The following is a 14268-nucleotide window of genomic DNA, read 5'->3' as shown; positions in this document are numbered from 1 at the left end:
TAAACTATTAGTAAACATAGTGCAACTCATCTAGTACAAAATCAATGAATAATATGTTCCTCTATCCAACTAACACTCCTAATGGAAGTGTCTTGGGTGGAGATAACTTGTGAGAATCTTTCATAATTCCTTAGACGAACGATAAAATTTGGACTGAGATGATCACCATGAGTGTCTCATCCTATTGCCCAATTGATTCTTAACTTCACTTTATGAGAGATCTGAACACCTGAAAGGTTCCAAATCCATGTTCATATGAAGTTGGTCTCACCATATATTATGTAATATCCCGAGTCCCAGGTATAAAATTTTTATGTTTATTTATGAGTTAACTGAGCAACTCGACGAGTTGGATGCCCCAACTCATCGAGTGGAGACGGATTTGGCCACACGGGTTTTACTACCAACTTGACGAGTCAGAAGGACCAACTCTGCGAGTTGGCGCTGTGTGAGGAAACCCTAATTTTCTGGGTTTGTGTCCTATTTAAAGGAACTTATGCCCTCATTTCCACCACCATTGTCACCTTAGAGCCCTGTGAGAAACCCTAGGCCAATTCCACTTGAATGTTAGAGAGAGAGAGAGAGACTAAATTGAGTGCTTTGTGCATATTTGGAAGGATATTTGGAGAGCTTTGCGGATTTGATTAATGGAGGGGCTATGGATCTAGTGTTCTTCAGTGATTAGCTGCTGTGTGGAGGTAAAAAGCTTCTATATTGACATTTCCTTTATGAGATATTGGTTTGGGGGGAGTTTTAGGGTTTTCTCCCACCCACCTTTTGTTATTGAGTTCCTTGAGCACATCATGAGGTTGAAGCCTCATATCTGGACTATAGGATGTCTAGTGAGCCCAAAGATCCGATCTTTATTGAGTTAGAGGCAAGCTTTTGTGCATCTAACCCATAAGGAGCTTATGTTGACATTTTGAGCCCTAGATGCCATGCATGGACGTAAAGCTTTCATCTTTATGTGAAAAGTGGACCCTAGAAGGCTAGATCTAGAGTTTAGGGTTGTAAATTTGCCTTAAAACATTTGAATGTGAAAAAGGTCTGAAGGGACTCGACGAGTCGATGAGATGACTCGACGAGTCGGCTAGGGTTTTCCCTAACGAGTCTGGACATGAGTAACTAGGCGAGTTGATGAGAAAACTCGACGAGTTAAGTTGGACTTTCGCGACATTGCTGAAGGAACGAGGGGTCTTGATGAGTCACATAGTGCCCTCGACGAGTCCGGTCAACATGGACCGCTGACTCAAGTGTTGACTTCTGTGACTTTAGGGTTTGGTTTAGATAGGGATTATGGAGACCATGGAGGGGTAAAATGGTCTTTTACCCATTCCAAGAGTTAGAGAGATGGGTTAACTTAATTTAATTGAGTTGATATTATAAGTGTTAATTAGAGATGATTATGTTTTGTAGGTGAGGATTAGACCGTTCGAGGAGTACGAGATTTTTCCTGCTTACTTACGAGGTGAGTCTTCTCAATATACATACCTGAGTGGTACTACTGAGTGACCGGAGGGTCTTATTTGAGTTATGTGATATTGTGCGTTTTGTATTTGTGATTTATGTTGTATTATTCTGTGTATTTTGAGATCGGACCGGAGGGTCCAACCCGAGCTGTGAGACCAGAGGGTCCTCACTGAGACACAAGACCAGAGGGTCCACACCAAACCGTGAGACCGGAGGGTCCTCACTAAGACGCATGACCAGAGGGTCCATGCCGAGTTATAGCCATGAGAGGCTTATTATTTTTGTATGTGGTATTTTGGGGAACTCACTAAGCTTTATGCTTACTGTGCTGTGTGATATGTGTTTTAGGTACTTCTCAGGATCACGGGAAGGCGCTGACTTAATTGTACACACGAGACAAAATTACATTATGAGGATGTTGGATTTTATATAAAACAATTATGGACATGAGTTGATAATTTGACATTGTGGAGATTTTGTGAATTGTGTTAACGAGATTTATGTGATTTAAAAATGAAAATTTTGTTTGAAAATTTACGGTGTTACAAGTTGGTATCAGAGCCTTGGTTTGACGGATTCGAATGTACATTCGGGTGTGTCTGGACTCAAACTGAAGATTTGTGAAAAAATTTCAAAAGAAATGATTTTTCTTAAAATGAGAAAGAGTTTTAAGAGAAAACGAGTTGGAGCAGTGTGTACAATTAGCCAGAGCCCGAATGGTGATTTCCCAAGATACCCTTACTTTTTTGTGTTATGAGATATTTATGAGACGTTAGTGATGCATGCTAGAGGATAGGCTAGGTATTTCATACACTAGGGCTAGAGTTGCCTGATTTTTGATGCCTTAGCCTAGGAGTTGTTGCTATCTGTTATGTGCCTTGAGTATGTGCTGAGTAAGAGTATCTAGCAGGAATCACTTAGAAAGAGTTCTGAGTCGAGTGATAATATAGGAGAGATGCCTAGATGATCATATGAGGGGTCTATTGAGAGAGTAGTCTGATATTCATGAGAGATAGAGTACTTGTGAATTGGAATCCTAGGAGGAGGACTTGGGGTGACTACAGGGTGGTGTGGAAGGTAGTATTGGGCTCGTACTGTGACAACCCGATATTTCGAGACAATGTAATGTAAAACCGATCAAATCTAGATCAAAATATAATTTTCCTAAAATCTTATTTGGGTTAATTAAAGTAGTGGGAATCGTATCAAGGTTTTCGTACATATAAAGAACCCTAAAATCTGACTTCGGATGAAGAAGTTATGAATTTTTGAAGAAATTCTTTAAACACGTCATTTTAATAAATAAATAATAAAAATAATTTTGGAATTTGCCAACGGAATCTAAACGAAAGTTGTAGATCTTGGTCTCACCTTCGCGTGGATATAAAGAACGTCAAAAACGGAGTTCGTATGAGGGAGATATGAATTTTTGAAGTTTATTTAAAATAAATATATTTAATTATAAACTCCCGGTATTATCCGAAGGGGAGTCATCGGATAGGACCGAAGTACGCCCTGCGTACCTTCGTACGCCCCGCGTACTCAGATCAAGGGCCTCGGATCGTCCACGTCGCCCTATCCGAGGTTTCCGACCCGTCCGACCCGCCCGTCCGACCGACCCGTCCGACCCGCTGTCCCATCTGACCCGCCGTCCCGTCCGACCCGCCTCCCCACCGATCCGTCCCATCCGAAGCCGAGGCAGTCGAGGCTTCGGTCATGCATGACGTACGCGTACGCGCTGCGTACGAGCGTACGCCCCGCGTACCGAGGCGGTTCAACATTCCTATAAATAGAATGCGAGGCTTTCCGGAAATTTTGCTCACTTCTCTCTTTTCTCTCACGATCTTGCCTCGATTTCCGTGCCCGCTCAAACCCGAAGCTCTGGTCTTTTTGCTCAAGTCCCGAGGGTCGATTTTACTCCCGAGATTCCCGAGAATCTCGAGAAAAATCCATTTCCCGAGACGAAACTCTGCCCGGTTTTCCATCTCGCTTTCTTCAATCAATCAAGTGAGTTCATACCCCTTAATTTACCTTTTAAATGTTCTATAAATTCTTTTATATGCTTTCAAGGGGGGGGGGGGGGGATACAAGTTAAATACTTATAGTTATTGCTTCAATCACATGTGATTGCATTAATCACATGTGATTAATAACTAGGGAAACCAGTGATTTTATCACTATTCAAACTGTCTATCAAACTGTTTTACTTCAAAATGTTTTCCAAACCCATTTACTTTTCAAATTTATACTACAACTGTGATTTGAACAATTGTTCCTTATACTTAAACTGTGTTAATCAAATCTATGCCTTCAAATTGTTTTATAGATTGACATCAAGTCGATCTTTCTTTAAAAATAATACTTATGTTTCAAATGTCTTATAAATACTTATTTACGCTTTTATATTATAAATTGCATGTCCATATATGTATAGATGTATAAATAATGTTTAAAGGGCTTAGGAAGGCCATCCACCCTATTTCCTTTTTCTCGATTTGGATGTGGTCTGGTGGGATTTTGGGTGACCATCCGAAGGTCATTTCCATATTAATTATATATCAAATATACATATATAGACATAAAAGTACTTCCATATTCATACGTACTAGACGCACCATTAGTAAGTTACCATCGGGGTAACACAGAATCATACTATTACAACTGCTAGATCAATGAGTCAGTTCATTCATGAGTCTATACTAGGAAGAGAATATATGCAACTATACTATGAGAACATATATACTAGGACGAGACACATTTCATCACATATGCAAGAATACGATAACAAATGTGATCCACTGTATCGGAGCATGCCTTAAATGTCATGGCCCGAGTTGTAGCCAGAATTCTCTTGGAGGGAGAGCGTTGAGTTTGCGTATAGATCTATACTGGATTGACTATCCTACACCTTGCTGCTAGCTACAGCCGGACCTGCAGGTCTGCGGGTGCCAAACGTCATTCCGTTATTACGACCGTTCTTTATGTCGTTGTTATCAGTCGATAGTATGGTGCAATTATCACATTATACCTTAATATAAATCCAGTTTAAGGTAATTAGTACAGCAGTAGTCACTATAAAACTAAGCTACAGTACTACAATGATTTACCCATTACATATTTTTAGTGATAACCTCACTTGAATTTTAATGTACAAACTATATTTTGTTAAAAGATAGTTGCACTTGGGAAATTACACACTTTTACAACAAGCGAACATACAAAACAGTTAAAGCCTTGGTAGAAGGCTACTATTTTAGAAAATATAGGTTTTTCTGAGAGATTCAAACTTTTACAAACACTTACATACATGAACTTATATTTGAGACATGTTTAAATGTTTTTGATAAACAAACACCGACATTAAAATACTTATGAACTCACCAGCTTAATGCTGATAAACTCTTTCAAAATAACTTGTATTCTCAGGTCATCAGTAGACAGGTACCGATGCCAGCTTTTGAGATGATGGAGCGCACTCAAGACTCATCATATTATTATTTTGATTTACGTTATATTTTTGGTGTCTAAAACTATACATAACACGCTTGTATTAAAAATATATATTTAATGCAATGGATGATGTTGTTTGCTTATTTACATTTACTGTGTTGTGATTACCTTACATGACGTCCTCCGCCCCAGAACGTTTCCGCCGTTCTTGGTTTTGGGGTGTGACACGTACTACTGAAAGCATCGGATCTGTAAGCAACCCAAGTAAGAATCCTTAGGATGCTAAGGAGCATGTAGGAGCGGGCAAGCGAGTGCGAGTATACTCGATCTAGTCTCTGATGATTTTTGTGTTGTGTTTCAGAGACATCATGGTGGGTACACGCCACAACCCCGGGAGCAGTGGGACCAGTGATGAGGAGCTCCACAGGATTATTGCGGAGGAGTTGGTTGCAACCATTCGGGCGGAGATACCAGAGATGTTTGGGTCTATTAAGACCACACTGATTGAGACATTTGACAAGCGATACGCTGCTGTTAGTGAGGTTGCTGCAGCAGCCACCGCAGCTGTTGCCGCTGCTAGGCCATAGGGAGGTGACTTGTTGTTGTTCCGAGAGTTCAGCAACACGAAGCCACCAGAGTTTGATGGGACACATGATCCGATTGTTGCCATGAGATGGACCTATGACATTGAGGAATGTTTTTATATGTGTTCATGCCAAGAGCACCTGAGAGTCCGGTTCGTGTTGAACCAGCTTCGCTTAGGAGCAAAGGACTGGTGAAAGTTTGTGACGACTGATTTTAGCCTTGCAGATCATGCTGCAGTGACTTGGGAGAGATTCACCAAGTTTTTTCGAGATGAGTATGTTCCCCAGGTGGAGAGGGAATGTTTGGCACATGAGTTTTTGTCTCTCAAGCAGCAGACAGAGTCAGTGACTGATATTACAAGGATGTTCCATGAGAGGGCGTTGTTCTGACCTGAGCACATGTCCTCTGAGTAGGCACATGTGAGTCGATATTTGAGCATCTTGAGGAGAGACACTCGGGAGTTCGTGAAGAACTCGTCATATCAGACATTGGCTGAGTTGCAGACCAATGCCAGGAGGAGAGAGATTGAGATGGAGATTCAGACTAGTGAGGGGGGAGAGTAGCAGGGGAGAGATAGGAGACCGACATAGTCGCAGCCGGCGGCTAAGCATGCTATGTCCACTGAATCGAGAGCTGGAGGCCAGAAGGGCCGCACTTGTAGCAAGTGCAGCAAGACCCACGATGGATCTTGTCGGGCAGGGATTTGCTACAAATGCGGCAGAGAGGGGCATATGGCGAGGGACTGCCCCAAGGGATTTTCTATTTGCTTTAACTGCAACCAGACGGGCCATTAGAAGGCCGAGTGTCCCCAGCTTACCCAGGGATCATCCCAGACTACTACTCCTGCTTCTTCACGTGTTACTGATGGCCGGCCGGGGAATGCCAAGCCTTCGAGGGCTCGTGGGATAGCATTTCAGCTGACAACATAGGAGGTCCGCACTGCGCCTGATGTTGTTGCTGGTACGTTTCTCCTTATTTATGTTGTTTTGAGATTTTTTTGTGCTTACATTGTGTTGTATATAGGTACTTTTCTTGTGACTTTTGTACCTGGTTTGGTGTTATTTGACTCGGCTGCGAGTTGATCCTTCGTGTCTTTAGCTTTTAGTCTCCATATTAGTGTTCGACGTGAGGCGTTGAATCGACCTCTAATGGTTTCTATAGCCAACGAGCATACGGTTTTTGCTACTGATGTATTCTCAGGATGTGTACTAAAGATTTTTGGTGATGAGTTCCCGATAGACCTGGTACCGATCGAGATGGGTGATGTCTGTGTCATAGTGAGCATGGATTAATTGAGTCGGTTTGGAGCGGTGATCAACTGTGAGCGACAAATGGTGACCATACGAGACCCCAATAGGGGAGTGCTTACGGTGTATGGCGAGGGTACCAGATCTGGATCAGCCTTTTGCTTTGCTGCTAGAGCGAGACATAGTCTACAACAGGGTTATATGGGCTTTTGGCGTACGTGATGGATACGCAGGTTGCTATAGAGAGGCCGAGTTCTATCTCTGAGGTTCCCGATAGTGTGTGAGTTCCTGGATGTTTTCCCCGAGGAGTTACCGAGTGTGCCTACCGAGAGGTAGGTAGAGTTCCGGATTGATTTGGTTCCCGGTGCGGTGCCAATTGCCAAGGCACCTTATCGTCTTGTGTCACTAGAGATGCAAGAGTTATCCTCACAGCTCCAGGAGCTGTTGGGGAAAGGTTTTATCAGGCCGGGTAGCTCACCATGGGGAGCACCGATCCTTTTTGTCAAGAAAAAGGATGGTTCACTCCAGATGTGCATTGATTACCGAGAGTTGAACAAGCTGACGGTCAAGAACCATTATCCACTACTGAGGATCGACGATTTATTCGATCAGTTAGAAGGGGCATCTTTGTTTTCCAAGGTTGATTTGAGACCCGGATATCATCATATGAGAGTTTTCCAGGAGGATATCCAGAATACGACTTTTAGGACTCGTTATGGGCACTACAAGTTTGTGGTGATGCCTTTCAGACTCACCAACGCACCGACAACATTCATGGATCTCATGAACGGTGTGCAGACCCATGTTGGATCGATCGGTGATCATGTTCATCGATGATATTCTGGTGTACTCGAGGTCCAGAGAGCAGCACGAGGAGCACCTTCGAGAGATTCTTGGGGTATTGAGGACAGAGAGGCTTTATGCCAAATTCTCCAAGTGTGATTTCTAGTTACGAGAGGTCCAGTTCCTGGGACACCTCGTTAATTAGAATGGGATATTGATCGACCCGGTCGAGATTGAGGTAGTTATGAGATGGGAGGTGCCGAGATTCCCATCCGAGATCAAGAGTTTTCTGGGTTTAGCTGGCTACTATCAGAGGTTTATCAAATATTTCTCCAAGATTGCCATTCCTCTCACTAGATTGAATCGGAAGGGTGTTACATTTGCCTAGGGGCTCGAGCAACAGGCCTCATTTGAGACTCTTCGACAGAGATTGTGTGAGGGTCCAGTGCTCCTTCCCGAGGGAGTGGAGGACTTTGTAGTTTATTATGATGCATCCATATCAGAGATGGGTGCGGTGTTGATGCAGAAGGGGCATGTGATAGCATATGCATCGAGGCAGTTAAAGCCTCATGAGACGAGATATCCCACGCACGATTTGGAGTTCGGGACGGTGGTGTTCGCCCTCAAGATATGGCACCACTACTTGTATGGGGTCCGGTGTACCATATATACAAACCACAAGAGCCTGAAGTACCTCATGGATCAGCCCAACCTGAATATGAGACAGAGGAGGTGGTTGGATGTAGTGAAAGACTACGAATGTGAGATCTTGTATCATCCAGGCAAGGCTAATGTGGTAGCTGATGCCTTGAGCCGTAGAGCAACGAGTGTTCCTATCCGAGATGTGTGTATGAGGGTGACAGTGATGACTCTAGTCTTAGATACCATCCAAGAGACCTAGGTGGAGGCCGTGAGGCTGGAGAACCGCAAGAGGTAGGGGTGATCAGACAGGTTTCCGAGTTTAGGACGGATAGTCGGGGGCTTATGACTTTTCGTGGGCGGATTTGGCTGCCCTATACAGGTGGAGCTCGGCGCATATTGATGGAGGATACACATAAATTGAGATTCTCGATCCACCCAGGGGCCACTAAGATATATTTGGACTTGAAGAGAGATTACTGGTAACCCTGTATGAAGAGGGATGTGGCATGGATATTCGAGAGGTGCCTGACCTGTCGTCAGGTTAATGTGGAGCACTAGCATCCACATGGCCTATTACAGCCTCTAGAGATTCCCTAGTGGAAGTGAGAACATATTTCCATGGATTTTATCACCAAATTACCGAGGACTGCGCGAGGTGTAGACGTAATATGGGTGATTATAGACTGATATGTGCATGTTTAGCCCTATATTTAGTATAGATTTTTATCATTTATTGGGTAATTAATTGCATAATATGGACAAAAGGTACTTAACATTGTTCAAATTGTATTTTCAGTCCAAAAGAGAAGCTCGGAAGCGAAAGAAGCAGTTGGAAGCTCGGGAGTTGAACAAAGAAGAAAAATGCCAAAAAACAAGAAGGACTCGACGAGTCGCGTCGAAGATTCGCGAACATCTTGAAGTCCTTGTCGTACATGGATTTTTAATGAGGGACTCGCGAGTCGGTCACTAGACTCGACGAGTCGCATCTGTTTCTAGAATATTATAAATAGGGACTTTGAGATCGAGATTAGGACTTTTCTGGAACCTTAGGAGGCTGATAAACGATTAGAGGTGCTGCTAGGCCATGAGGAGATGTGGAATCAACCCTATATTCAATTGTGAAGAGAATCAAGACAATTTTGGTTTATTCTTAATAACCTTTTGATTTGAGTCATGTTTACATACTTTGATTTCATTTTTAAGTCTATGTTTACTGCAATCATGAGCTAAAACTCATAACTTCTGTTAGGGTAGATGAATTTGTGAACATGGATTGATTATTTGATTAGGATTAATTTTAATTGGTGATTGTGTTTTATTAAGCTTGTTAAAGAACCTTATGTGTTAACAATAACTATTCTTCTGTTAATAAATCAGTAATTAAGTTGTATGGACATCTCTTAGTTATTAATTTCATATGATTTATTGTGACCACATAGTTATATATCTAGGAATAGCAAACGTGAAACTAGAATTAACTAGAAGATAGGTAAGTTAATGTGTGAGCTTGTTTGATGAACATCAACAAGAGGTTAGTTAAAGGGCCAATTTAATTAACCATTACAAGTCTTATTTAATCCGAATCAATAACTAGGAAATCCGTTAATTTAGACAACTGGCCACTGCTTGAGTTAACTTGTTTTCTAAGGATTAGTAATAGCGAACGTGAACCTAATCATCTTAGTCGGTAGCCAATGAAGAATTAATCCAATACATTGAAATCGTGCATGGGAAAAAATGAGTCGAACCTAAAGAGAAGTCCTCTTTATTATTGAATTTAGTTGGAAATTCGATGTTTTAGTTGCTAGTTAGTTAATTTGAGTGTTAGCTATTCTAATTAAGTTTCTAGTCTTGTAAAACTAGAGAAAACCCTTCGTTTATTACTTAGTTTTAGATAATATTAGTTTTTAGTTTTAATTTTCTGTTCCGTGTGTTCGATACCCTACTTATTTAGCTACACCACAATTGATAGGTCCACTGCCTTTGTGTGTCAATTTTATAATTAAAGTAGGATTAAAACTAGTTGAGTTTACACACATCAATTTTTTGGCGCCGTTGAACGGTTTAAAAAATTAGCACTAATTTCTAGTTTTATCGATCATTTGTGTGAGATTTATCTTGCACAAAGTTATTTTAGGTAATTTAGTTATTAAGATTAGTTTTAATAGTTTTCTGTTTTAGAAATTTAATTAGAATTTTTTTCTGTTTCTACCTTGATATCGCCGAGTGCAGTCGAAGCTACTCGGCGAGTCCATCGCTGTTTCACTTTTTATTTTTATTTTCTTTTTGTTCTTTTTACACATTTTTCTTACCTTGGTTGCTGTTGTTACATGAACCGAGGATCCAATACGCCTTTGGTTCCTCCACTTGAAGACCCGGAGTCGGCTCTAAAGAAGAACAAAGGAAAAGCCATTGGAGAATCCACTTCTTCAAAGAACTCACCTTTGAAGAATCTCAAATCTGTCTTTAGCAAGAAAAAGAGCAGCAAATCAGGAGCATCCAACACCTCTTCCTTAGCAAACGAAGACCCAATCAAGGAAGACATCGTGTACGACTCCAAAAGGGAAGAAAGCGAATTTAAAGAAGGTAGCGATCTAGAAGGTGACTTTGACAACACCATGGTGAACATCGATGAAGTTCCCATGGGCGAACGGAAGAAGTGTATAAGAGATGATACCGACCCGAGACTTGTGCAACCCGCAATTCCCGCGACTGCCACTTTTGAGCTTAAGGGTCACATACTTGCTCAACTCAAGGAGATTCCCTTCTACGGAAAAGACCACGAAGATGCCTATAAACACTTGGATGAAGTCAATGATGTAGCTGATTATTTTAATGTTCCAAATGTGCCTCGCGAAACCCAGCTGCTTCGTATGCTTCTAGTTACATGAAAAGGTGCTGCAAAGGATTGGCTCAAGTCACTACCTCCTGGATCCATCACTACATGGGCTAAGATGAAAGAAGAATTCATTGACCGGTTTTGCCCACCTTCGAAAATAGCCAAATTGAAGAAAGCTATTGCCAACTTTGAACAACAACCTGGAGAGTCCCTTTATGAGGCATGGGAGAGATATAAAAGTCTGCTAAGGAATTTCCCACATCATGATCTTAATAGCCAACAAGAAGTCTCCATTTTCTAAGATGGAGTCAATGTGACTACAAGGCAGCTTCTTGACTCGCAAGGACCGCTCACCAAGAAGCCACCCCCGGTGATCAAGGAATTAATTGAGGAATTCTCTAAACACTCTAGAGAATATCATAACCCAAGGAATGAAGTAAGCAGGGGGGTAGTGAACACTGTTAATGATAGCATGGCGGAAATGATGGCTAAACTAGATAGCTTGGATCAGAGAATGACTAAGATGGATCAAACAGTCCATGCTATTCGAGTTAGATGTGAGAATTGTAATGGACCTCATCTTACTAAAGATTATGATTTGGATGAGAATGGAAACAAGAAGGCTCAAGTATTTTATTCAAGTGGCGATAGATTTGATGATAATTGGCGGAAACTGAAGATGGAATGGCTCCCGTATGACGAATACAAAAAGGAAAAGGAGGAGAAGTTCAAGCAAAAAGAGAGGGGTTTATATTAAAAGGAGGAAACCGTTATTGAAAAAAGAGCTGATTTGGAGGAGATGTTCACAAGGTTTGTAGCTGCGTCCGAGAAGAGGCACAATGATACCGATAATGAATTGAAGGAGCAACGAGAAATGATTAAAGATCATCAAGCTATGATGAAAGATCAACAAAAATTTCTTAGGAATCAGCAATCCTCCATTCATAACATTGAAAAACAAGATAGGTCAGCCGGCACAACAAATCAATCAAAGAACACTCGGTGGACTTCCTAGCAATATTGAACAAAATCCAAAAATGGCGCATATAAATGTGATAGCCACCAATTATGACAAAATTTTCACTCCTTTGACCTCTATCCAGAAGAAACCCAATAAGGAGCAAGCAGAAGAAACGAATGAAGGCAATTCAAGCAAACCCGACTCGACTCGCCGAGTTGGCTACATGGACTCGACGAGTCCGAGAGCTGAAGCAAAAATAGTTCTCTTTCAAAACCATACAGGCCCCATTTTCCATTTCCGATCCGAGCCATACCAGATGAGCAGATTCAACGATATCAAAGATTTATGGAGCATGTAAAGACCCTCCTAGTGAACATTCCATTTGTGGAAACGATACTTCAAATGCCTAAATATGCAACTTTGCTTAAAAATCTCTTTTCTACTAGACAAAACATGGAAGAAGTTCCTGAAGTATTGCTAAATGAACTACCAGAAAAGAGGGTGATTAGGGAACCATAACCGTGCCTTGCCAATTTGGCAACACAATGACTACTCGAGCATTGGCCGATTCGGGGGCAAGTATTAATCTTATGCCTTATTCCTTTTTCCAAAGTTGAACCTCCCGAACCCGAAGCCTATTCGTATGAAGATCCACTTGGCCGACAAGACTATAATATATCTAATGGGAGTGTGTGAAAACCTTTTGATTAAAGTTGATAAGCTAATATTTCTGGTTGACTTCATAATAGTAGACATGAAGGAGGATCTTAAAGTGCCAATCATCCTTGGGCGACCATTCTTAAATACCGCTTGTGCTTTGGTAGACATGCACGAATCTACACTAACTTTACGAGTGGGAGATGATCCGGTGGTTTTTGGAGCTAAGCAAGAAGATAAGTAAAATGATTTGTGAAAAGTGAAGGTGTTGCCGCTAGACTTGGATGATGAATTACTAGAGAAGGAACTTGCATACTTACAAGAAAGCAATCCAAATCAATTCATGTTGTCTTTGGAGGATAGTTTTGATGCCATTGGTGATTTAGAAGAGATAGAGAGGCTGATCAAGGAAGCTGATGATCTAGAAAGTGAAATTTTTTTCAAGGTTTACTGACTCGCCGAGTCGTGTTTAATGACTCGACGAGTCCAGTCGAAAAAGTTCAAACTGGTGAAAGTTTTACTCTGCAACCCATTAGTACCCCTGATTGCTTTGAGGACCTTTTTGAAGAAAAAGAAGTTGTTAAAGACTTTTCTAGTCTTGGAATTGAGCATTTGGCAATTCTTGAAACAATTATGGGAGAAAAGGATAATGGAAATTTAGAAGATAAAGGAGATCCAAAAGCTTGGACTAATGACAACCATCACTCTTCAACTGAAGCACCCATGTTAGATCAAGAAGGATTGCCCAAAAAAAGGAAAAGGACGAAGCCTCGTGCCATTGTCTCTACTAAGTTTGAAGTGTTGACTTTCAAGCCATCAAATTCTATAATGAACAACAAGACAAGCGAGGAAGGAATGGAGCAAAAGCATGGTAAAGGGGTAAAGCGTAAAGCTGAAGAAAGTGCTGCAAGGAAACGGATGGAAGATTTAAAAAGGTCTTATAAAAGTAAAATCCATCTCTACAAGATGAAGTATAAAGTGCAAAAGCTAAAGAAGGAGACCCTCATGGAAGAAGCAGCAGCAGCGTGAGCGAGATGGAGTCCAAATAAAGACTCCTCAAAAAGAAGCGCTGAGCGGGAGGTAACCCGTCAAAAGAGTTTGCTTTTCTTTTCTTTTTAGTTTTTGTTTTGTAGGTTTTATTTAGGGTTTTTATATCTTCATTCATGAATGATTTCTTGAGAATAATTAAGGGTCTAAGTGTGGGGTGGCATATTATTTTAAATAAAGGAATGTTTAAACAAATTTTTGTTTTCAACTGATAAAAAGACTCGGCGAGTCTGCATACTGATCGACGAGCCCTTACGCATAGATGGATGTAATTCGCGATATGAATCACCGAGTCCATACACCGACTTGATGAGTCGGTTCGATTTACTGAAAAAAAATAAATTTTACATTTCTGTAAAAATTAGGGGTTTTAACCCAATTGTAAAAACATTTCACTACAACCGCCACCAAACCCTTACTCGACGTGCCCTCAAGAATTCTCTCAAGCATCTTACTTTCTTCCTTGATTTCTTTCAATTACTGCTAAAAGGTATGATTTTTGTTTATTCTTCATCTTCATAACTTAGAACTCTGCATGATAATGGATTAATTTAGGTCCCAACTACGATTTTGACTAGGGTTTTTAA

At 41.2% G+C, this 14268-nt stretch overlaps 1 non-coding gene across 1 annotated transcript; it reads right to left on the bottom strand.

Moving 5' to 3' along the window:
• Nucleotides 1-11179: 11179 nt before the first annotated feature.
• Nucleotides 11180-11286, bottom strand: LOC145056105 (small nucleolar RNA R71). The gene has a single exon (XR_013685641.1). It is a non-coding gene; the product is annotated as a small nucleolar RNA R71 (small nucleolar RNA).
• Between the last annotated feature and the right edge of the window lie 2982 nt (nt 11287-14268).

This window comes from Lactuca serriola, chromosome 5 (assembly GCF_051521515.1).
Source record: "Lactuca serriola cultivar US96UC23 chromosome 5, Lser_US96UC23_V15, whole genome shotgun sequence".
NCBI lineage: Eukaryota > Viridiplantae > Streptophyta > Magnoliopsida > Asterales > Asteraceae > Lactuca > Lactuca serriola.
This window is presented reverse-complemented; position numbering and strand designations above follow the sequence as displayed.